The 23,847-nt window shown below is 41.8% G+C and overlaps 2 pseudogenes; one reads left to right on the top strand and one right to left on the bottom strand.

Moving 5' to 3' along the window:
* LOC106572288 (chloride transport protein 6-like) overlaps positions 1-17,284 on the top strand; it is a 63,393-nt pseudogene extending 46,109 nt beyond the window's left edge.
* Positions 17,285-20,724: 3,440 nt separating this feature from the next.
* LOC106572320 (natriuretic peptides A-like) lies at positions 20,725-21,529 on the bottom strand (annotated as a pseudogene).
* Between the last annotated feature and the right edge of the window lie 2,318 nt (positions 21,530-23,847).

Here is a 23,847-nt window from a genome sequence, read left to right as displayed (position 1 = left end):
TGTCCTCAGATACGGAGAGCTGTGAAACCCTGTCTGCAGATGAAGAGAAAGGTCCCAATGAAAGTCCCAAAAGAATAAGGGTACATCTTTAGCAAATGTTTTAAACAAAAATCCAATTTAAAAAAGACACACACAATGTATAAACCTATTACAACTGGAGTAGGCCAACCCTGCTGGGTGTGCAGGCTTCTGTTCCAGCCCAGCAGTAACACACCTGATTCCATTTATCAAACCTAATTAGTTGATAATCAAGTGTGTTATAGCTGGGTTGGAATAGAAGTTAACTCACCAGGTAGATCAGGGATCAGTGGAGCGAGGTTGGCTACCTCTGGTATTGACTAGAGCTGTGTTCGAATACCCATACTAACATACTGTATACTACATACTTAATGAGTATATACTACATACTATAAGTTCATTTTAGTATACTGTAAACAAACAGTATGCTTTCAGTTGAGCGTACTAGCTCTTCGCCTGTCTACCGGAAGTTTATGCTGTTGCTGTGCAACCTCTTGCTAGCTAGTTAGCATAAATTATTAGTTAGACATTTTACGACTTCAGGTGTGTTCTTAAATACAATGTGGAGTGCCAGAGGGAGCCCGTAAAGTTAAAGCGTTGTCCGTTTGTAAATTCAGAGCGTTTCGCTCTCGGAGCGCACACTGGACGCTCTGGCCAAGGAGTAGGGTTGATTTGAGTGTTCTGATCTTACAACGGCAGTCAAGCACCCAAGCTAACGTTGGCTATGAGACCACTCTGACCATTTTACTCACCCTAGCAGAGCTGGTTAGGCAGTTTGTTATCCAGAGCGTTGGTGAATAACTGTGCTGCTGGCAAAACTTTTATGCCTTTTTGCCGACGTTTACTGACACCGGCCATATTCAACGGGTGTTGAGCGCTCGTAAATTCATTATTCTGCGCTCTGGTACACTTAGACGAGAAGATAGCCAGAGAGAATTTACGAAAGCACCCCACTGAGCACCCCATTTTCTTCAAATCTGAAAATGATGTGAAGCCACACCCATTTCCTAAATAATTGCATTATGGGCCCTAAAGTACAGAAATATTGTCCTCTGAGTGTATACTTCATATTTTGGCGAATTTAGTACGACATCCGGGAACTTTTGGCATACTAACTACAATCGATACTATGACCAATAAGCATACCATATACTCAATTCATGTCACAAATAGTACAGTTAGTATGAGTATTCGAACACAGCTTTTGTTTACCTTATGCTTTCGTAATAATAGCCTACTTGTTACTAAGATGTCTAATCTTTGAGTTAGGTTACTTGTACACTTTGAAATGATATGTAATAAAGTGCTGATTCTTTGAAGTTAATTGTATTGTTAACTATTATTCAAGATGAACTAGTCAATGTTGATTAATCACAGATCACAATCCTGCAATAAAGGGTGGAAGGAATCTGTCTCAAATGTGTTTGTGTTGTATTCTCAAATGAACATGACCTTTTTGTTCAGTTGCAAGCTCTCCAATTAGTTTTGTCACTCTCAGGATGTCAGTCATACCCATATTGCAGCTGATAATGGCACGCAACTCCGGTCCTTGGGTCCCCTCAGCAGCACACATTTGTTATAGCCCCAGACAACATACCTAATTCAACTCATTGGAGGGCCTGATGATTAGTTGAATCAGGTGTGCTTATCCAGGGCTACAATATAAATGTGTACTGTTGGGGGTACTTGAAGACCAGAGTCGGGAACCACTGGCCTACGGTATGACGGCATTAGCCTTATGATTGCATTTGCAATGCATCCCATGACATTGTACATCTGAAGCAGAAAATAGCTTACCTCACACATTGTTTACATAAAACATATAGCTCAACAACGTATTCAATTAAAAAGCGATACCAATAGACAATGTATATTAGGCTCATCATTATACTAGATTTTGTACGCTGATATACAATTGTTGGCCTCCCGAGTGGCACAGTGGTCTAAGGCACTGCATTGCAGTGCTAGCTGTGCCACTAGAGATTCTGGGTTAGAGTCCAGGCTCTGTCGCAGCCGGCAGGCCCATGGGGCGGCGCACAATTGGCTCAGCGTCGTCCGAGTTAGGGAGGGTTTGGTCGGCAGGGATATCCTTGTCCCATCGTGCACTAGCGACTCCTGTGGCAGGCTGGGCGCAGTGCACGCTGACACGGTCGCCAGGTGTACGGTGTTTCCTCCGACACATTGGTGCGGCTGGCTTCCGGGTTAAGCGGGCATTGTGTCAAGAAGCAGTGCGGCTTGGTTGGGTTGTTTTCGGAGGACGCATGGCTCTCAACCTTCGTCTCTCCCGAGTCCGTACCGGAGTTGCAGTGATGAGACAAGACTGTAACTACTACCAATTGGCTACCACAAAATTGGGGGTGAAAAATACAACAATAAAAAATTAAATTGTTTAGTGCAAATCCAATCCCTGTGAAATGTCAAAGCAGGAGATTGGATCCTTAGCATAAAAACAGACACAACTACTTCTACAAAGTTCAATGTCAGATACTTTTCTCCTAGAAGGTCTGACTGGCACTTGGAGGTATCAGACCTCAGGATAAGACCCAGATGCAGACAGTTCAAATCACAGAAATTTATAAACAAAACGGGGAAGGCAAAATGACAGGCAGAGGTCAGTAATCCAGTGCAAAGTCCATAAGGTACAGAACAGCAGGCAGGCAGAGGTCCGTAATCCAGTGCAGAGTCCGTAAGGTACTGAACGGCAGTCAGGGTCAGGGCAGGCAGAATGGTCAAAAGTAGAAAACAGGGACTAACGCGAACAGGAGTACGGAAAAACACGCTGGTAGGCTTGACAAGAGAAACTGGCAACAGATAAACAGAAAACACAGGTATAAATGCACAGGTGATAATGGGGGAAATGGGCGACACCTGGAGGGGGTGGAGACCAGCACAAGACAGGTGAAACAGATCAGGGTGTGACAGGATGTGCCACTGTGATAATGAAGATGGTTTGCCTAAGACTACCACAACAATTACATTGTCTATGCTAAATCTGTTTAAATTGTAAAAGAAAGAAAAATAGTTAGGCTGTAAGAAATACATTTTATTTAATAAGGCAAGGCAAAGCAGAGATGACACACAATACAACAAAATAGCCTATTATTAAAGTATGTTTACAATGTCATAAAACAATAGTATTTTACATGTTCCAAATTACAATTCATTTATTCATACATGTGTACTGTGAAACTGTGTTTCTGTTTAATCAGCAGTTATTGCTGCACCCTTCATTCTGTTTAAGGGGGAAGGTGCTCTCTCCTCATGGCACAACAGAATCATTCAGATTGACCAAGGCACAGCATATGAAAACCATTTTGTCTAACTGAGGGATGTCTCCTTTCATATCTGGAAAAGGGCGAAATAGTAGAAGTAGAAACTGATGCTGCTGCAGCATTGCTCATCGTTACAGTGGGATAGCTGATTAACCTACAGCATCAGGGTTCTTGATTGGTTGTGTTTAATTCATACAGGTGATTTAGTGTCATATAGAGATTAAATCTATTGTTGGGCTGGAAGAACCAATAGTAAACACAGCAGGTTGTCCTATCCCATTGAGGCCTTTGTTCTAGACTGTAATGGCCATACATTGTCCCACTTTATGATTAGAGTTCTCAACAAATGGGGCAGCAGGTAGCCTAGTGGTTAGAGTGTTGGACCAGTAACTGAAAGGTTGCTGGATCGAATCCCCGAGCTGACAAGGTAAAAATCCTAAGGCAGTTAACCCACTGTTCCCCGGTAGGCCGTCATTGTAGCCAGGAGGAGGACATTATTTTCCAAAATTCCAGTGGCACTGGATTCTGCTAATGTCTCCAGTCATATAAAGTGTTGTAGAATTGCATGAAATGTGTTGATCAAAGGCCACATTTTCCCTGTGCAAAGGAAAGAAAAGAAACATCTTTGATATAGCCTATATGCCTATTTCCTTATTTATTTTAACCTTTTTTTATTTAACCTATGCCACTACACCCTCAGCCATGTACAAGGATTAGATTGAGTTATATTTATATCTGAATAAATTATGACTATCCAATCGTCACATTAGGAATAGTAGGCTTACATTAGATGCATGCAATGATTTATTATAAAGGTACATTTTTATGGTGGAAAAAATTGCTTCCCCATAACTTGAAAATCATGCGCAGCCTATGAGAGAGACACATGCTAATAGCTAGACTACACGCTATTAGGTAGCTAATGTTGGCTAACTTAGTCTTGTTGTCTTCACCTGGTTAGCATAGCATCTAAACTAAACTATAAATCGATCAGACTAACCAGTGATGAAATGGTCGGAACAGATCCTGTACTGACAGTTGTCTGGGTTCAGGTCTTGACTGACAATAAGGTTTCTTTGTTTTTCAGACAGTTCTTGAGTCTTATCGCCATGGTGTTTCATGATTGCGGGTAATCTGTTAAAAAAAAATTAAAAAATCCTGTTGTCTTTCCTGCCTTGTTATAGCAGCCAAATACTGAACAGAAATGTACCATGGTGATGAATCAACTAATTTTAGGCAGCTTGGGGTAGCCACTCAGCTGTTGTTGTTGGAAGAATTGACGTGGTGATCTTCCAATATGGCTTCCAGGAGGCGTCATATGCAACCTGGCAACCCTCTATAAGAAAGAGTTCCAAATAACAGCTAGTTTTCAGTTGTCCCTTCCTCACTCAGACTAATCCCAGACAGTCCTACTGTAGCTAATTCCTTGATTGAGAAATTGCTTTCTGCTGTGAAGCAAATATTAGATTTTTTTTGTCAATTTTAATTGAAAACAATCAGAGTACTGTACTTAATTGTTACCCAGAAATGATTTGTTATTGAGATAAAAACAACTGCATTGGACTTTTACTTTATTTCGCACTTAATAGCCATTTACAACGAGCTTATCGTGGAATACAAGAAATGGGGGGTCCACAGTGGAGAGGGTCAAATTTCTCGGTGTCCTCATCACTGAGGAATTGGCACCAGCACAGTCGTGAAGAAGGCATGGCAGTGCCTCTTCGCCTTCAGTAGGCTGAAACGATTTGGCATGGCCCCTCAGATCCTTAGGTACTTTTACAGCTGCACCATCCTGACTGGTTGTATAACCGTCTGTTATGGCAACTGCACCACTCTCGACTGGAAGAGAGTGGTGTAGATGGCCCAACGCATCTCTGTTGGTGAGCTCCCAGCCATCCAGGACGTACATTCCATGCGGTGTCTGAAAAAGGCCCAAAACATTGCCTAAGACTCCAGCCACCTCAGACATGGACTGTTCTTCATGCTCCCTTCCGGCAGGTGGTACCAGTGCATCAAGGCTCAGACCAACAGACTCCTAAACAACTTATCTCCTGGCCATAAGACTGTTAAATGGATAACAACTACTGCTCTCCCACAAACTATCCACACTGACTCTATGCCCATCCACAGGTTTCTACCCACTCAGACGCACACACCTTAGGGCTGTTGCAGTGATCGTATTACCGCCACACTGTCAGTCATGAGTCATTACCGCAGTAAAATTCAAAAAAAGCATACCCAGGGTGCATGAAAGGAGATTACCGTGCGTACATATAGCCCTAGGCGATGCTGTTGGTTCATTGATTGTGCAGGGCGGCTTACAGGTAGTCCTTAATAGGGATTTTTCTATATTTTCATAATTAATTGGGTGGTACATTAACTTTAGCTATACAGAATATCTCATCACCATGCATTTCCATCTCCTTTCCTTTATTCCTTTCTTGAGCGTGCAGAGGGGCTGTCAACAGTTTAGTGAAATATGTTTTGTTGAGATAAACATGTTACTATCGATGTTCCCAAACAGATTTCACTTGGTTTCCCAAATTAAGCGCTGGGTAGCTGCAGGAACAGAGTTGGAGAGTCCATGGCATAGATAGTTTGGGTAGAATATCACCTGTCGGGCAGCGAGAGCATACTCCTCAAATAGTGGTTGACGTGTGGAGTGAAATAAGTGTTGTTATATTTATTTCTCAGCTGCTCATATGAAGCACAGGTCTGCTATAAAACTGAAGTAGCCTACCAGGCATTATTGAAAAACGGACTGGTGGGAAAACACGTGGCCTCCATTCGCTATTTGAGTACACACAGCTTACATGTATTTTTCCCCCTCCCCCTGTCCATTTGATAATTTGATCATCTAAATCGAAACTTATTTTACATATTAGTAAAGACAGGATTAAATTGAGAATAGTCTGATGGGTGTAAATATGATAACTTGGTGAGAGAGAGTGTGCAGCCTGAGGCAAGGAGCAGAGCGCAAGCTCTTTTTGCGACTTTCTCAAATCATCAATATCCTGTAGTCGCATCACGCAGCCCATTTATGTTTGGATTTCTAAAACATTCTAAGGTTTGTATCATTCACAACTAAGGTTGCCAAATAACTCTAAATCTAGCGTGTAGGACCTGTTTCAAATGATCACTTTTAGCTCAACATAGCCACTTCATATGCACACTCGCTCCAGAATGGGAGAAATATCCTTTCTATTTTATTCAGCTTCAATTCAGCTTTGTTCAAGTAAAATCATAACGTATAAAATAATGGCACGAGACTTATAAGCATATCTTGTCAGCGAAATGAACAAGCCTATATCCTATGGCATGGACCATAGCCAGATACCATACAGTAGCGCAACTCATATTTTGTTCTTTGGGAAAATACATTTTCTTCATACTAAAATAAACTATGGATTTATTGTGATGGTGTATATGAAATTGATTTATTATACTTTTTTAAATGTAGATGTTCCAAAGGTGCATCAGTGGCTTGTACGTAGCTTGTATGCTTGAAGGCCTGGAGATGCTAAATGTTTTTTGGTTTTTTCATGCTTTTGCATGACAATAACCGGCTGGCAAAATGACTGCCACAACTCTGACACACCTTCACTGTCACTCTTACTCACATGCACACACACATACTCACATGCGCACACTCACATACTGTACACCCTCAGTCACACAGTCGTTATTGACGCCACACACTTACGCTTCTGCTAAAATGATTGTTGATTAATCAACACCCACACATACACACACTCACCACCACGCACACACCCACTCACCCACCACTTATGCTGCTGCCATACTGTTTACTGTTATTATTATTATTATTGATCCTGCTACCAGTCACTTTCTCCTAATGCTGCCATACTGTACATAGCTATCTCAAACACTCCAGTATCCCTGCACATTGTAAATGTGGTACTGGCCCTGACCCTGTATAAAGTCTATATTGTTTTAGTTTTTGTCTTCTTCCTATTTCTTCTGTTTTATTTTTGTTATACTATTTTGATATTGAATACTGCACTTTTGGGAAGGGCTTGAAAGTTAAGCATTTCACTGTACTTGTGCATGTGACAAATTAAACTTGAAACTACTATAGTAATTTTGTAGATGGGAATTTTTTTTTTTTTTTTAATGAAGTTGAACATGTGCTCTTTATGACACAATGTTAAAATGAGGTGAAATCAAGTTCGATTGATTTTTTTTACCAACTTCCAATTCTGAAAAGACTCCAAATTGGTGGAACAAACCTTATATGATTACTTTATGTCTTGGTCAATATGTAAACATATGGCTTCTAAGTCTTGATGTAGGTCTTAATGTATACATCGGTACATCTTCTTCGTTTCCCGTGAGAAGTGTGAAGATGCCCATACCTTCCCGTTCCCAAGAAGAGTGCAGAGTTACCTACATAGCAGACACACAATGCTTGACTACTAGGTGATGTGTCCAAACAGATACTATGGTATGTTCTATCCACTGAAGTCATAACCATATCTTAGCACTGATGTCTTTACCCCATTACTGCAGTCATAAACCAGGTAATGACCCACCCTCTATTTAATTAACAAGCATGTTTAGAAGGAGAAGCAGGTAAAACATAGATAGTTCCCATTAACTGTGATGAGTCAGTCAGGTGTTTTTTATTTGGAGAAAATGTTGTGCTGACGTGTGTTTCTGTGTGTATCTTTCCAGACATGTGCCCTACCCTAACCTGTTTCCAGACCAGTCCCCTAGCGAGGAGTGTACCATGGAAAAGTGCTTCTGACCTCTGACCTTCCACGGCATCATCTTGCGGTCCCAAGTTGGTCAACCTGCTCATCCGTGGCGTCTGCTACACAGAGAACCAGTCGGTTAGTGTTCCAACCCACTCCTCATGAGGGTCGTATTAGTTAGTGATGGGGGGAAAACATTTATACAATAGATTATGGCAAGATTATCTTAATCTTATCGTGATTTTAATCTTCTTTTTATATGGTGAGCCAACATGTTTTCAGCACTTTTATTTCCATGACTGCTCAAAACTTGTTTACTCATGGCCCTTTTGTTCCTTTGCAGCAGACATGTAGTGAGCAGTATGTTTGAACATCGAATCACAATAAAATCAGAGTATCGATTCGCAATATATAAAATAGTGTGACATAAAGAATCGCAATACATATAGTATCCCACCAAAGTATTGTGATAATATCATATTGTGAGGACCCTGGCAATTCCCAGCCCTAGTGTTCATTAGGCACCAAATGGAAGAAACCGTGGAGGAACTACCTTCACTCTCATTTTTGTTCTCCATTGCAAAACGTTTTGCTACGTTTTGCTACTTTGTGCTATGCACTAATGAATATAACCTAGGAGTTAGTCAGTGTGTCTAGGGGAGAGAGGAAGTGAAGGAGTGTCTGTGTTTGTGCACTGTTCTCTTTGACTGTATGTCTGTGCGTCCACATAGAGGGCCACGCAGCCCAGACTGTCATACGCTGAGATGACTGAGGACTACCGCTGTTTCCCAGAAATCCACAACTTGGACCTGGCCCTCTTCAACCCCCGCATGATAGTGGTACGACCCGGTCCATCACACATCTATAGCTACTACTGCACCCACATGATAGTGGTACGACCCAGTCCATCACACAGGAGCTGTGTTGTTAGACTTCAATGCAGCTTCTTATATTATCGATCATAATATGTTGCTGAAAAAGATATGTTATCTGCCATATCGTGGATTGATAGCTACCTATCTAATAGAACACAGAGGGTTTTCTTTAATGGAAGCCTCCCTAATGTAAACCAGGTAGAGTGTGGTTGTTCTTCAAGGCAGCTGTCTTAGCCCTCTACTGTTCTCCTTTTTTACTAATGACCTACTACTAGCATTGAATAAAGCCTGTGTGTCTATGTACGCCGATGACCCAACATTATACACGTCAGCTACTATGGCAAGTAAATCACCTAACAAAGAGCTGCAGTCATTTTTAGAATGGGTGGCTAGTAATAAGCTAGTCCTAAATATATAAAAAACTAAAAGCATTGTATTTGGGACAAATCATTTGTTAAACCCTGAACCTCATCTAAATCTAGTTGTGAATAATGTGATCACACAGTCTTCCAGAACAGCTGGTGCTCTCATGCATGTTTCAGTGTTGCTTGCCTCGAAGCGAGCATAGAAGTAATTTAGCTCATCTGGTAGGTTCTTGTCACTGAGCAGCTCGTGGCTGTGCTTCCCTTTGTAGTCTGTAATAGTTTGCAAGCCTTGCCACATCCGACAAGCGTCGGAGCCGGTGTAGTAGGGTTCAATCTTAGTCCTGCTTTGCCTGTTTGATGTTTGTCGGAGGGCATAGCGGGATTTCTTATAAACTTCCGGGTTAGAGTCCCACTACTTGAAAGCGACAGCTCTACCCTTTAGCTCAGTGCGGATGTTGCCTGTAATCCATGGCTTCTGGTTGGGGAATATATGTATATATATGGGGGGATGACGTCATCGATGCACATATTGATGAAGCCAGTGTCTGATGTGGTGTAATCAATGCCATCAGAAGAATCCCGGAACATATTCCAGTCTGTGCTAGCAAAACAGTCCTGTAGTTTAGCATCTGCTTCATCTGACCACTTTCTTATTGACAAGCACTGGTACTTCCTGCTTTAGTTTTTGCTTGTAAGCAGGAATCAGGGGGATAGAATTATGGTCAGATTTGCCAAATGGAGGGCAAGGGAGAGCTTTGTACGCGTCTCTGTGTGTGAAGTAAAGGTAGTCTAGATTTTTTTCCCCCTCTGGTTGCACATTTAACTTGCTGATAGAAATTAGGTAAAACTGATTTGAGTTTCCCTGCATTAAAGTCCCCGGCCACTAGGAGCGCCGCCTCTGGATGAGCGTTTTCCTGTTTGCTTATGGCCGTATACAGCTCATTGAGTGCGGTCTTATTGCCAGCATAGATTATGATTTTTTTCAACGCCGATACCGATTATTGGATGACCAAAAAAGCCGATACCGATTAATCTGACGATTTTTTTTATTTTTTTTGTAATAAGGACAATTACAACAATACTGAATGAACACTTATTTTAACTTAATATAATACATCAATAAAATCAATTTAGCCTCAAATAAATAATAAACTTGTTCAATTTGGTTTAAATAATGCAAAAACAAAGTCTTGGAGAAGAAAGTAAAAGTGCAATATGTGCCATGTAAGAAAGCTAACATTTAAGTTCCTTGCTCTGAACATGAGAACATATGAAAGCTGGTGGTTCCTTTTAACATGAGTCTTCAATATTCCCAGGTAAGAAGTTTTAGGTTGTAGTTATTATAAGAATTGTAGGACTATTTCTCTCTATTCGATTTGTATTTCATATACCTTTGACTATTGGATGTTCTTATAGGCACTTTAGTATTGCCAGTGTAACAGTATAGCTTCCGTCCCTCTCCTCGCTCCTACCTGGGCTCGAACCAGGAACACATCGACAACAGCCACCCTCGAAGCAGCGTTACCCATGCAGAGCTAGGGGAACAACTACTCCAAGTCTCAAAGCGAGTGACGTTTGAAACGCTATTAGCGCGTACCCCGCTAACTAGCTAGCCATTTCACATCGGTTACACCAGCCTAATCTCGGGAGTTGATAGGCTTGAAGCATTGCAAAGAGCTGCTGGCAAAACGCACGAAAGTGCTGTTTGAATTAATGCTTACGAGCCTGCTGGTGTCTACCACCGCTCAGTCAGACTGCTCTATCAAATATCAAATCATAGACTTAATTATAGTATAATAAACACACAGAAATAAAAGCCTTTGGTCAATAATATGGTCGAATCCGGAAACTATCATCTCGAAAACAAAACGTTTATTCTTTCAGTGAAATACGGAACCGTTTCGTATTTTATCTAACGGGTGGCATCCCTAAGTCTAAATATTCCTGTTACATTGCACAACCTTCAATGTTATGTCATAATTATGTAAAATTCTGGCAAATTAGTTCGCAACGAGCCAGGCGGCCCAAACTGTTGCATATACCCTGACTCTGCGTGCAATGAACGCAGGAGAAGTGACACAATTTCACCTGGTTAATATTGCCTGCTAACCTGGATTTCTTTTAGCTAAAATGTATTGATTTTAAGAAAGACATTGATGTTTATGGTTAGGTACACGTTGGAGCAACGACAGTCCTTTTTCGCGAATGTGCACCGCATCGATTATATGCAACGCAGGACAGGCTAGATAAGAGCGTCTGCTAAATGACTAAAATGTAAAATGTAAATGTAATATCATCAACCATGTGTAGTTAACTAGTGATTATGATTGATTGATTGATTGTTTTTTATAAGATAAGTTTAATGCTAGCTAGCAACTTACCTTGGAGCATTGGACTAGTTAACCGTAAGGTTGCAAGATTGAATCCCCAAGCTGACAAGGTAAAAATCTGTCGTTCTGCCCCTGAACAAGGCAGTTAACCCACCGTTCCTAGGTCGTCATTGAAAATAAGAATGTGTTCTTAACGGACTTGCCTAGTCAAATAAAGGTGTTTTAAATCGGCTAATCGTTGTCCAAAAATACAGATTACCGATTGTTATGAAAACTTGAAATCGGCCCTAATTAATTGGCCATTCCGATTAATCGGTCGACCTCTACCCACAACATGAGGCTGCTACCCCCGTGCTTCACGGTTGGGATGGTGTTCTTCGGCTTGCAAGCCTTCCCCTTTTTCCTCCAAACATAACGATGGTCATTATGGCCAAACAGTTCTTTTTTTGTTTCATCAGACCATAGGACATTTCCCCAAAAAGTATGATCTTTGTCCCCATGTGCAGTTGCAAACCATAGTCTGGCTTTTTTAATGGCGGTTTTGGAGCAGTGTCTTCTTCCTTGCTGAGTGGCCTTTCAGGTTATGTCAATATAGGACTCGTTTTACTGTGGATATAGATACTTTTGTACCTGTTTCCTCCAGCATCTTCACAAGGTCCTTTGCTGTTGTTCTGGGATTGATTTGCGCTTTTCGCACCAAAGTATGTTCATCTCTAGGAGACAAAATGCGTCTCCTTCCTGAGCGGTATGATGGCTGCATGGTCCCATGCTGTTTATACTTGCGTACTATTGTTTGTACAGATGAACGTGGATCCTTCAGGCGTTTGGAAATTGCTCCCAAGGATGAACCAGAATTTTGTTTCTGAGGTCTTGGCTGATTTCTTTTGATTTCCCCATGATGTCAAGCAAAGAGGTACTGAGTTTGAAGGTAGGCCTTGAAATACATCCACAGGTACACTTTCAAATGATGTCAATTAGCCTATCAGAAGCTTCTAAAGCCATGACATCATTTTCTGGAATTCTCCAAGCTGTTTAAAGGCACAGTCAACTTAGTGTATGTAAACTTCTGACCCACTGGAATTGTGACACAGTGAGTTAAAAGTGAAATAATCTGTCTGTAAACAATTGTTGGAAAAATTACTTGTGTCATGCACAAAGTCGATGTCCTAACCGACTTGCCAAAACTATAGTTTGTTAACAAGACATCTTTGGAGTGGTTGAAAAACAAGTTTTAATGACTCCAACCTAAGTGTATGTAAACTTCCGACTTCAACTGCAGAGCCATAACTCTCTTCCACGTAACTCAAGCTAGCAGTAAAATCCAGTTTTATAAAAACCTGATAAAACACATCACGGCACAGCGTGGACTGTGAAGAGACAGACACCCACACACTCTTCTTAGTAATGTATTATTGTAATGTAGTAATGTAGCGATGTAAATTTGTATTATGCACAATGTTTTGTTTGATATGTTTTATCTCTGTTTGGACCTCAGTAAGAGTATTTGTTGCCTTGGCAACAGCTTATGGGGATCCTAATAAAATACAAAATACTACATCTACAGCTAACACTGCACTTACAACCCCACATTATAGTGGTACGACCCAGTCAATCATTATAGATGTGTGACATCTCTTTATCGAGTCAATACAATGGACAATGCGAAAAAGGGACAATTATTTTTCATCTTTCCCTTTCAGGACGTCACACCGTACATGAACCCGTGCCCCTACACAGTGTCCCCAAACACGCATGTGTCCCAAGTTTTTAACCTGTTCAGGACCATGGGCCTCCAACACCTGCCTGTGGTCAATGCCGTGGGAGAGGTGAGTGTTACTGCAAAGGGTTAATAAGACCCATTCCTCAACTTCCTGTTTCTACTTCCTGTTTACTCTCTGTGGACAGGGTTGTATTCATCAGTGAACACCGTAGCCAAATGGCTTGCAATGGAAAAGAGAAAGGCGTGTTTCTTGTTGGACAAGTTCAAGTAGTCCCCCCTTTGTTTCCTTCTGTTTGGTGCCTAATGAATACAACCCAGATTTATAATAACAACCATTCACATTGCAACATGCCTTTGTTGGTCCATCATAAAGACAGACACACCATAGACTCATTTCAAGTACTTGACACAGTATGTATTAAATGTCCATATTGTTCAAATTTAAACCGGCATGAATTATCAACATTCTCTCTGACATAAACGCAGCTTCAAGTGAGTGACTCGACTTATTTTATCCGTCAAAACGAGCTCTAGAATTTTCATTTGCATAAATGCTTTAAGCAGAGAAATCGCTTTCTTAACTACTGTAGCTAATTAGTTATTTTTGAGAGTCTGTCTAGAGTAGAGGAAGCAATTTGCTCCATGATGTCGCTGTCTGTACCTTCTCTTTCAGATTGTGGGAATAATCACACGACACAATTTAACCCATGAGTTCCTTTTGGTGAAACTCAGACAGCACTACATCACCTTTTGAGCTCCAGAGATCAGTCTTTAAAGCCGACAAGAGCCGCCTGCATCTTGCTGTCCTTGGGACACAATCCCGCCTTTAACTGGACCTGTACCATGCTTCTCCATGTCTTATCCATTACACACACCCAACCGCACGGCATCCATTCTCTGTATGAGATAATAGGCACACACCCCTTGTAATGAAAGCTGGTGACTTTTGTCTGCTGAGGAGCCTTCCATCACCCAAAGACATCCTCTGTGTCCCAACAAATTTCCATGCTTTACCAACCAACCAACGATTTAGCATCATTATCACTGTAGCACTTTTGTTTAGATTTGACTGTATTTTTTTATTTTATGCTTACTGTATATTTAAATGTACTATTCTATATATTTGCACTAAAACCATTTTGCTGTTCTGCCAGGGCTTCGATCAAAGTAGGCTTATCAAGAGATCAAGATTAGGGACCATTTCTAATCAAGGGATATGTTAATGCAAAAATGCATAATTGCACATGTAAAGCTTAACAACAGACAGTTGTTCTCACAAATATTCAGGCAACAAGGTTATGAGAGTGGAATGGAATCGACAAAAGTTTATTCATTTTATTTTTGTTATTTTGACTAAATATGCTGGGCCAAGGAAGGCTCAGCATATTTTCTAGACAGCAAAGGGTGGACGTTTGTTTGTCAGTATTAATCCTTAAGAGTCTATTGGCACAGCCGTGTGTCAATCTAAGTAACATAACAAAAATATCCCCATCAAAATCTGTCAGGTTAAGCTAGAGATAGTGTTTTTGCATGGTCTGCGTCTCAGTCCACCACATCCGCCTATGTCAGGCGTTCCGCATCTGCGGTTGAAGGTGCACGAGCTACAGCTGTGTTTGTCAGACCATGAGACATCCTGAAAATCGGTATTGTCACGAAAACGTCTATAGCGTCCGAATGGTTTGGCCTTCAAACTCTCACAAACACCATGGTGTTCTCCGTTTTGCTCTACGACCCAACCACAAGTGTCACGGGAATCGTCTGAAGGTCACTCATACAAATAAATGGATGTATGGAAGTAGTTTTGTGCCAACAAAAAATGGTGGTACTTTAAAGGTAGAATCCGCAATATGACATCATCACATGACTCAAGGGATGGTGTAAATTGGGATAAGCCAGTAATGGCTGTCTTGTTAAGTTGATGTGTGTAAGTAGGAAGTTGCTCCACTGTGTATGGCAGTGATACTCATTGCAAGGCCAGCGGGCTGCATGCCCTTAATTTGCGGCTCGCTGCTCCAAGGGAAAGCTAAAACTCCGGGCAAAATACTGTGTGTGGTCACAGCATTTCAAAATAAATCACCACATGTGCATACCTGACAGACAGTTTGTTCATTTACCAAACTCAGAGCAGTCACCACATCCAACCCAGACATACTGTAACATTTTAACTATGATGCATTTGTGTGTGTGTTGGAAGAGTTGGAGTTGGAGTTTGTGTCCAGATTCAAGGATATCATGCAGTACAAGGAGTTTTTCAACTTCATTAAGAACCCCTTTCATGTGCCAGTGTCATCTCTGACCCCAGTCATCACAGGCCTCTGTCCTGACCGTGATGGAATAGAGAGTGAGATAGTGGAGCTGCAGTCAAATGACACATTGCAAGGTGGACTAAGATCAGGTGTTACCCATTTCTGGGTCAGACACAGAGTATCCACTTCTGAAGCAGTGTGTGCAAAAGGTGACATCCGTTTTTGTCAGCACTTATTCATGTGAAGCAACATTTTCAACAATGAACATTGTGAAACAAAAACATAGAAACTGACTGACCAATGCAGACCTGGATTGCCTCACAAGGATAGCAACAACAGACTACACATTTAGAATTAATTCAGTCAAGGAGCAGGAGGGACATTTTTGCTAATCCAACTACTGAGGTAAACCTTAATATGGGTCTTATACATGTGATGTAGCCTATTTGATGTGTGTATGTATATATTTGTGATGTGCTGTACATCAAATCAATTGCTATGCTCTGAATTTGCTCTCAATTGCTAATTTATAATATTGGAAGAAGAAGTACAACAAATTAAAGATCTGTGCGGCCCTCTGAATGATTGTCTCAACCCAAAGTGGCCCCCTTACAAAAAATAGTGAGTAACACGTGTGTATGGTGATGTCATATTGCAGAGTCTACCTTTAACATGTGATTAAACATGATGATGAGGCGAGTGTAGCTTTTCTATGCCTTCTAAATAGTGTGGATAGATGTAAAGATAATCAATTATGACAAACCACGATGGCACATATTTATACACTAAGTATTCTTTGTTTTATTTGTGTGATATTTTTTGCTAAATGTCTTATTTAAGAAATGAACATTTTATGATTTGCTTCATGCACTATGATTGGATCACATGAAATGGCCTTCATTACATTTGGTCTATAACAAGATGGCACAATGTTACTTTGGGAAAAAATACATTATTATTCTTTTTGTCATCGCCATAGCTTGGGTTTCAAAATGTAAGGGTAATTTTCCCAAAACCTGGGAATTTTGGGTAAGTTACTGGAATTTTGCAACCCTAGCCGTAACACACTTGTTATTTTAAATCAATGTTTTTATCAGAGGAGGTTTGTGTGAGGAGCTATAGGAGGATGGGCTCATTGTAATGGCTGGAATATAATTCATGGAACGGAGTCGAAGGTGGTTTCCATATGTTTAATGTGTTGGATACCATTCAGATTTTTTCCATTAGTCTTTACAATGAGCCCGTTCTCCTATAGCTCCTCCCACCAGCCACCTCTGGTTTTGTGTATCATGCTACTTTATATCCACACTAAATGTTGTCTCTGCATATGACATGCCATCAGATGAGGTTGTATGACAAATGGTAAACGCGCTACGGTTAGCTAGCGTTGGGACCAGAGGGATCGTTTCTTTGCCAAATAACATTATGGACACACCTGTGTTTAGTACGTCTGCTGTGGAGGTTTAGGCATTGCTCTGAGCTTGTTGAGAAGTTTGTGAAAGCTTGACAAATGTAGGAAAGCAAGCCCATGGCAAACACCATAGGTCCCTTGAAAAGAGAAAGCAGAGACCTCGGTCTTGTGCCTTGACATTACTCTTCAAAATAAAGGTCTCTTTGTTTTGTAAATCATTCAAATGTATCCATCTTATTTTTTTATTTTTTTTATCATTGTAGAAAATATGTTTTAGAAGATATAATACAAAAGTGTTGTGTTATTTTCAATGAAAGCATATTATAAATAGAGATATGTCATAGTGCACTACGTCACCTTTCCAATGCTTGAGTTGTCCCTGTTGCCTGGTACTAAAATGACATGCATGCTCAGGCTGGCTGTGTAAGGTGTTCTGATGTGCCGGATACGGAGGGATTGCACGAGGTCCTGGTCCCAGTTTTCCACATTTGACTGGCTCTGGGAACCTAGCCCACACTTATAAGCTACCAATTACGAATCAGGCAAATCTTCCACCACAGTGGAAAAATCCTCCCGGGGTTGTTATTCCATGGACCATCGCACCTGTTCTTATCACTGGGATCACAGTCACTGAAAAGTACAGGAGTTAGTTGCGGTGCCACTTTACGGTTTACAAGTGATCCTGACACCGTTAAGGAGAAGTCTCCAGGCACATCATTTGTGTTTGATTAGTTCCTGCACGGCTCAGCTGCTCCTCCTGAAATTGTAGCACCTTCTCTCAATGGGTCATTGCCATCTGTGGTGATCCTTCACTGTAGCAGACTACCGGAGTCTAATTCATAAAGAGTAACCCAACTTGACATGAGTGAGACTGGAGTGACAGGGCTTCGCTTTAGCGTAACCAACACTGGCGTCCCATTCACGCTGCCTGTCAGAATACATCCCCACCAGACACTACACACTGTAGCATTTTTTATTAGCTTTGAAGGAATCACATCTTTTATCTCAGGGTGAGATGGTTTCCCTAGAAGTCCACCATCCCGGAGTCACCTCTTCACTGTTTGTCATGTTCGCTGGAATAAATGTCGGACCAAGGCGCAGCGATTGTTGAGTTCCACATTATTTATTAGAAAGTGAAACTAAGCAAAGACAAAAACAAATAAACAATAAACTAACAACGAACCGTGACTACAGCGATGCTACGTGCACTAACTCAAAACAAACAATATCCCATAACCCACAGGTGGAAAAAATGCTACTTAAGTATGATCCTCAATTAGAGACAACGATAACCAGCTGCCTCTAATTGGGAATCATACAAATCACCAACATAGAAAAATGAACCTAGAACCCCACAGAAAATATAAACTAGAACAACCCCCCAGTCACGCCCTGACCTACTCTACCATAGAAAATAAAAGCTTTCTATGGTCAGGACGTGACACTGTTGACGTTGAGACTGGCGTCTGTTTCTCAAACTAGACACTATAATGTACTTATCCTCTTGCTCAGTTGTGCACCGGGGCCTCCCACTCCTCTTTCTAGTCTGGTTAGAGCTAGTTTACGCTGTTCTGTGAAGGGAGTAGTACACAGCGTTGTACGAAATCATCAGTTTATTGGCAATTTCTCGCATGGAATAGCCATCATTTCTCAGAACAAGAATAGGCTGACGAGTTTCAGAAGAAAGTGCTTTGTTTCTGGCCATTTTGAGCCTGTAATCGAACCCACAAATGCTGATGCTCCAGATACTCAACTAGTCTAAAGAAAGCCAGTTTTATTGCTTCTTTAATCAGAACAACAGTTTTCAGCTCTGCTAACATAATTGGAAAAAGGTATTCTAATGATCAATTAGACTTTAAAATTATAAACTTGGATTAGCTAACACAACGTGCCATTGAACACAGGAGTGATGGTTGCTGATAATGGGCCTCTGTACGCCTATGTAGATATTCCATAAGAAATTAGCCTTTTCCAACTACAATAGTCATTTAAGTGACCCCAAACTTTTGAACGGTAGTTGAGCGAATCGCTCAACTTTTGAATGATAAGTTATTCTACAGACATACAGCACCAGTCAAAGGTTTGGACACACCGACTCATTCAAGGGTTTTTCTTTATTTGTTCTATTTTCTACATTGTAGAATAATGGTGAAGACATCAACACTATGAAATAACACATATGGAATCATGTAGTAACCAAAAAAGTGTTAAACAAATCAAAATATATGTGAGATTCTTCAAAGTAGCCACTCTTTGCCTTGGTGACAGCTTTGCACACTCTTGGCATTCTCTCAACCAGCTTCATGAGGTAGTCACCTGTAATGCATTTCAATTAACAGGTGTGCCTTGTTAAAAGTTAATTTGTGGAATTTATTTTCTTAATGCGTTTGAACCAATCAGTTGTGTTGTGACAACGTAGGGGTGGTATACAGAAGATAGCCCTATTTGGTAAAAGACCAAATCCATATTATGGCTAGAACAGCTCAAATAAGCAAAGAGAAACCACAGTCCATCATTACTTTAAGACATGGAACATTTCAAGAACTTTGAAAGTTTCTTCAAGTGCAGTCACAAAAACCATCAAGCGCTATGATGAAACTGGCTCTCATGAGGATCGCCACAGGAAAAGAAGACCTAGCGTTACCTCTGCTGCCGAGGATAAGTTCAATAGAGTTAACTGCACCTCAGATTGCAGCCCAAATAAATGCTTCACAGAGTTCAAGTAACAGACACATCTCAACATCAACTGTTCAGAGGATACTACGTGAATCAGGACTTCATGGTTGAATTGCTGCAAAGAAAAGACTACTAAAGGACACCAATAAGAAGAAGAGCCTTGCTTGGGCCAAGAAACACGAGCAATGGACATTAGACTGGTGGAAATCTGTCCTTTGGTCTGATGAGTCCAAATGTAAGATTTTTGGTTCCAACCGCCATGACTTTGAGACGCAGAGTAGGTGATCGGATGACCTCCACATGTGTGGTTCCCACCGTGAAGCATGGAGGAGAAGGTGTGATGGTTTGGGGTGCTTTGCTGGTGACACTGAGTGATTTATTTAGAATTCAAGGCACACTTAACCCGCATGGCTACCACAGCATTCTACAGCGATATGCCATCCCATCTGTTTTGGGCTTAGTGGGACTATCATTTGTTTTTCAACAGGACAATGACCCAAAACACACCTCCAGGCTGTGTAAGGGCTATTTGACCAAGGAGGAGAGTGATGGAGTGCTGCATCAGATGACCTGGCCTCCACAATCACCCGACTTCAACCCAATTGAGATTGCCAAGAGTTTGCAAAGCGGTCATCAAGGCTAAATATAAAATAGGTTGATCACTTTTTTGGTTACTACATGATTCCATATGTGTTATTGCATAGTTTTGCTGTCTTCACTATTGTTCTACAATGTAGAAAATAGTACAAATAAAGAAAAGCCCTTGAATGAGTAGGTGTGTCCAAACCTTTGACTGGTACTGTAGATGGTAGATGATTGTTGATACTAAAATCTTGAGTCCACAAATGTTTTCTATTCTACTTGCTAAAACAATAGCATGTGTCATAATAGTATCACAAGTCATCACAAGAGTGGTTCACGACTTAAAAAGAGTTGCCATGACTTCAAATGTTAAGTTGTCTCAACATGTATCTTATAATGCAACTAAGTTGACATAACTTAAGGAGGTAACTCATCTGTTGAAGTTAAAACAAGTACACATGTTTTTCTGTGTACTGTAAATACATCAACTAACTGTACTACAGTTGCTACCTCTTTAAGGACGGCAGCCTAGGCCGCTCGAGTTCCCGATGCGGTCCATCCTGGCTCCAAAGCACCCGGTGAAAGCTTTACTCCTGGTGGCCATGACCAGGTCCTGCAGCCGGCTCCTCTTACTCTGTGTCCCGCTGTATCTCCCTTCTGCAGCTGACTCCCGGACGTCTGAGAGCAGAAGCCTCTGTGGGGCCTCTGGGGCCACGTCTCACCCTGGGCTAGCCTGACTGTGTTCGTGCTCTGGGTTGGTGCCCTCGTAGTCCACCGCAGCCAAGGTCTCCTCGAATCGCTCCAGTAGATTCTGTAGAACAGGGAATTGACATGGACGTCACAATATTTCACGACTTGATTTAGTTGTAGTATCCTGGGCACTGTTTTTGTCATCTATCACAGACAAACAAGTTCCTGAAGCCATTGACATGAAGGCGATTCAACATGTATTTACCTTCAAATACAAGAAACCTTAATTCCAAAAGAACTCTAGATATTTTACTCAAAAGATGGTTTTGAAGAGCGCATATTAGGTCAGACATTTTGTCTTTGACTAGCTGTTGTTAGATCACAGAAGTTTCCAGGCCCTTTGTCAAACAACCATCCATCAATCCAATTCAACACAACTTTATTATCAATTCTACCAGGGACAAAGAATCAGTGTGCCCTACCTAAATCAACTGACTGGACTAGTAGTTACCTATCTTCAATTGGGCCAAATTGCTAGCAGGGTAGGGTCTGCCCAACACATGGACTGCCATCAATGTCTCCTGACACAGCAGGACCAGAAGTCCCCATGAGGTGGCCTTCCTCGCCATGCCTGATTCCGTTTAGGCTCTGGTTTGTTAGTGCTAAGGCAGGTTGTTAGCCAAGCACTCTCTTATTGTCATGTTCGTCGTAAAAGGTGGACCAAAATGCAGCGGGTATATGAATACTCATCTTCTTTATTTCGAAGGAAACCAAACAAACCACTTAAACAAAAACAACGACGAAAACCAGTCCTGTAAGGCTCACAGCTATACACGGAACAACTACCCACAAAACCTATGGAAAAAAAACACCCCTACTAAATAGGACCTTCAATTAGAGGCAACAAGGAACAGCTGCCTCCAATTGAAGGTCAACCCAATAAACTAAACATAGAAATAGAAGACCTAGAAAGAACATAGAAGTATACTAACATAGAACATAGACCATTAACCAAAAACCCCGAAACACATAAAACAAACACCCCCTGCCACGCCCTGACCAAACTACAATAACAAATTGCTGGTCAGGACTGGTCAGGACGTGACATTACCCCCCCCCCCAAAGGTGTAGACCCCGTATGCACCTTAAAAAATAATAATAATAATTAACCCAAAATAAAGGGAGGGAAGGGAGGGTGGCCACCATCACCGACGGTTCTTGTGCAACACCCCCCCTTCCCAATCCTCCCCCCTTCGGAGGTGGCTCAGGAGCGGGACGCAGACCCCGCTCCACCACTGGCTCACCCCACTTTGGTGGCGCCTCTAGAGCAAGGTCCCTCGCTGCCGACCCCGGACTGGGGACCCTCGCAGCGGACGACTCTGGCGGCGCCAGACTGGCGGGCCGACTCTGTTGGTTCCGGCTTTGGAGGCACCAGACTGGTGACACGCACCTCAAGGCTAGTGCGAGGAGCAGGAACAGGGTAAACTGGACCCTGGAGATGCACTGGAGGTCTGGAGCATACGGCCTGCACAACCCTTCTTGGCTGAGTGCTCACCATAGCTTGGCCATACTGAGGAGCTTTCACCAATTGCACCGGCCTTTGAACGCTTCTGGGCAATACAGTGCGCATTTCCGCATAGCTCGGTGCTTTCTCGATCTGTCGCTCCCCGTAATAAGCACGAGGAGTTGGTTCAGGCCTATTGCCTGACTTGCTCCAACTCCCCGTGTGCCCGAAAAATTTTTGTTGTTGGGGGGGCTGCCTCTCAGGCTTCCTTGCCAGCCGTGTTCTCACATAACATTCCCGGTTTTCTCCAGCCTTCTTCCATGGTCCCTCTCCAGCCAATATTTCCTCCCATGTCCACGACTCTACATAGCTCCTCTGCTGCTCCTTCCTCCGCTGCTTGGTCCTCGTTTGGTGGGTAGTTCTGTCAGGTTCGTTGTAAGAATTGGACCAAAACGCAGTGGGGATATGAATACTCATCTTCTTTTATTAGATGAAAACCAAAACATTTACATTTACATTTACGTCATTTAGCAGACGCTCTTATCCAGAGCGACTTACAAATTGGTGCATTCACCTTATGATATCCAGTGGAACAACCACTTTACAATAGTACATCTATATATTTTTTTGGGGGGGGGATTACTTTTTTTTAGAAGGATTACTTTAGCCTATCCCAGGTATTCCTTAAAGAGGTGGGGTTTCAGGTGTCTCCGGAAGGTGGTGATTGACTAAAACAAACAAAACACTATTACCAAAAACAACAACGAAAAACAGTCCTGTAAGGCTCACAGCTATACACGGAACAAATACCCACAAAACCCATGGAAAAAAACACCCCTACTAAATAGGACCTTCAATTAGAGGCAACGAGGAACAGCTGCCTCCAATTGAAGGTCAACCCAATAAACTAAACATAGAAATAGAAGACCTAGAAAGAACATAGAAATATACTAACATAGAACATTAACCAAAAACCCCGAAACACATAAAACAAACACCCCCTGTCACGCCCTGAACAAACTACAATAACAAATAACCCCCTTTACATGTCAGGACGTGAGACTTATATAGGCACTTAGACATAAACACACACACACACACACCCACAGAGGAGACAATCTGGTGTTAGTGGCTCATCATTTTGTGCATTGTCTGAAGTGCATTCTGACACCTCTGTCTGATAAGGCTGCTGGTAAAATGTAATTTTAAGTGGTGGCTGGCTGGTGACTGATGTGTGTGTGTTCGTGTGTGTGAGAGGATACTCATGGTAGGGCCCGGTCACACAAACAGTGTGTGACCTCAGGATCAGTCTTAGGGGCCTGCGCTCAGACATGGCCGTGTGTTGCCGGGAATCCATCCGCTACACAAATACTTGGCATTGCTCTCGCTACAAACCCAAACTATACCATAGTAGGTTAAAAGCATGCTCTGATAGTCTATATA

Source organism: Salmo salar, chromosome ssa15, assembly GCF_905237065.1.
Source record: "Salmo salar chromosome ssa15, Ssal_v3.1, whole genome shotgun sequence".
NCBI classification, from domain to species: Eukaryota; Metazoa; Chordata; class Actinopteri; order Salmoniformes; family Salmonidae; genus Salmo; species Salmo salar.
Note: the sequence above shows the minus strand (reverse complement) of the source record. Positions and strands in the feature narration are given on the sequence as shown.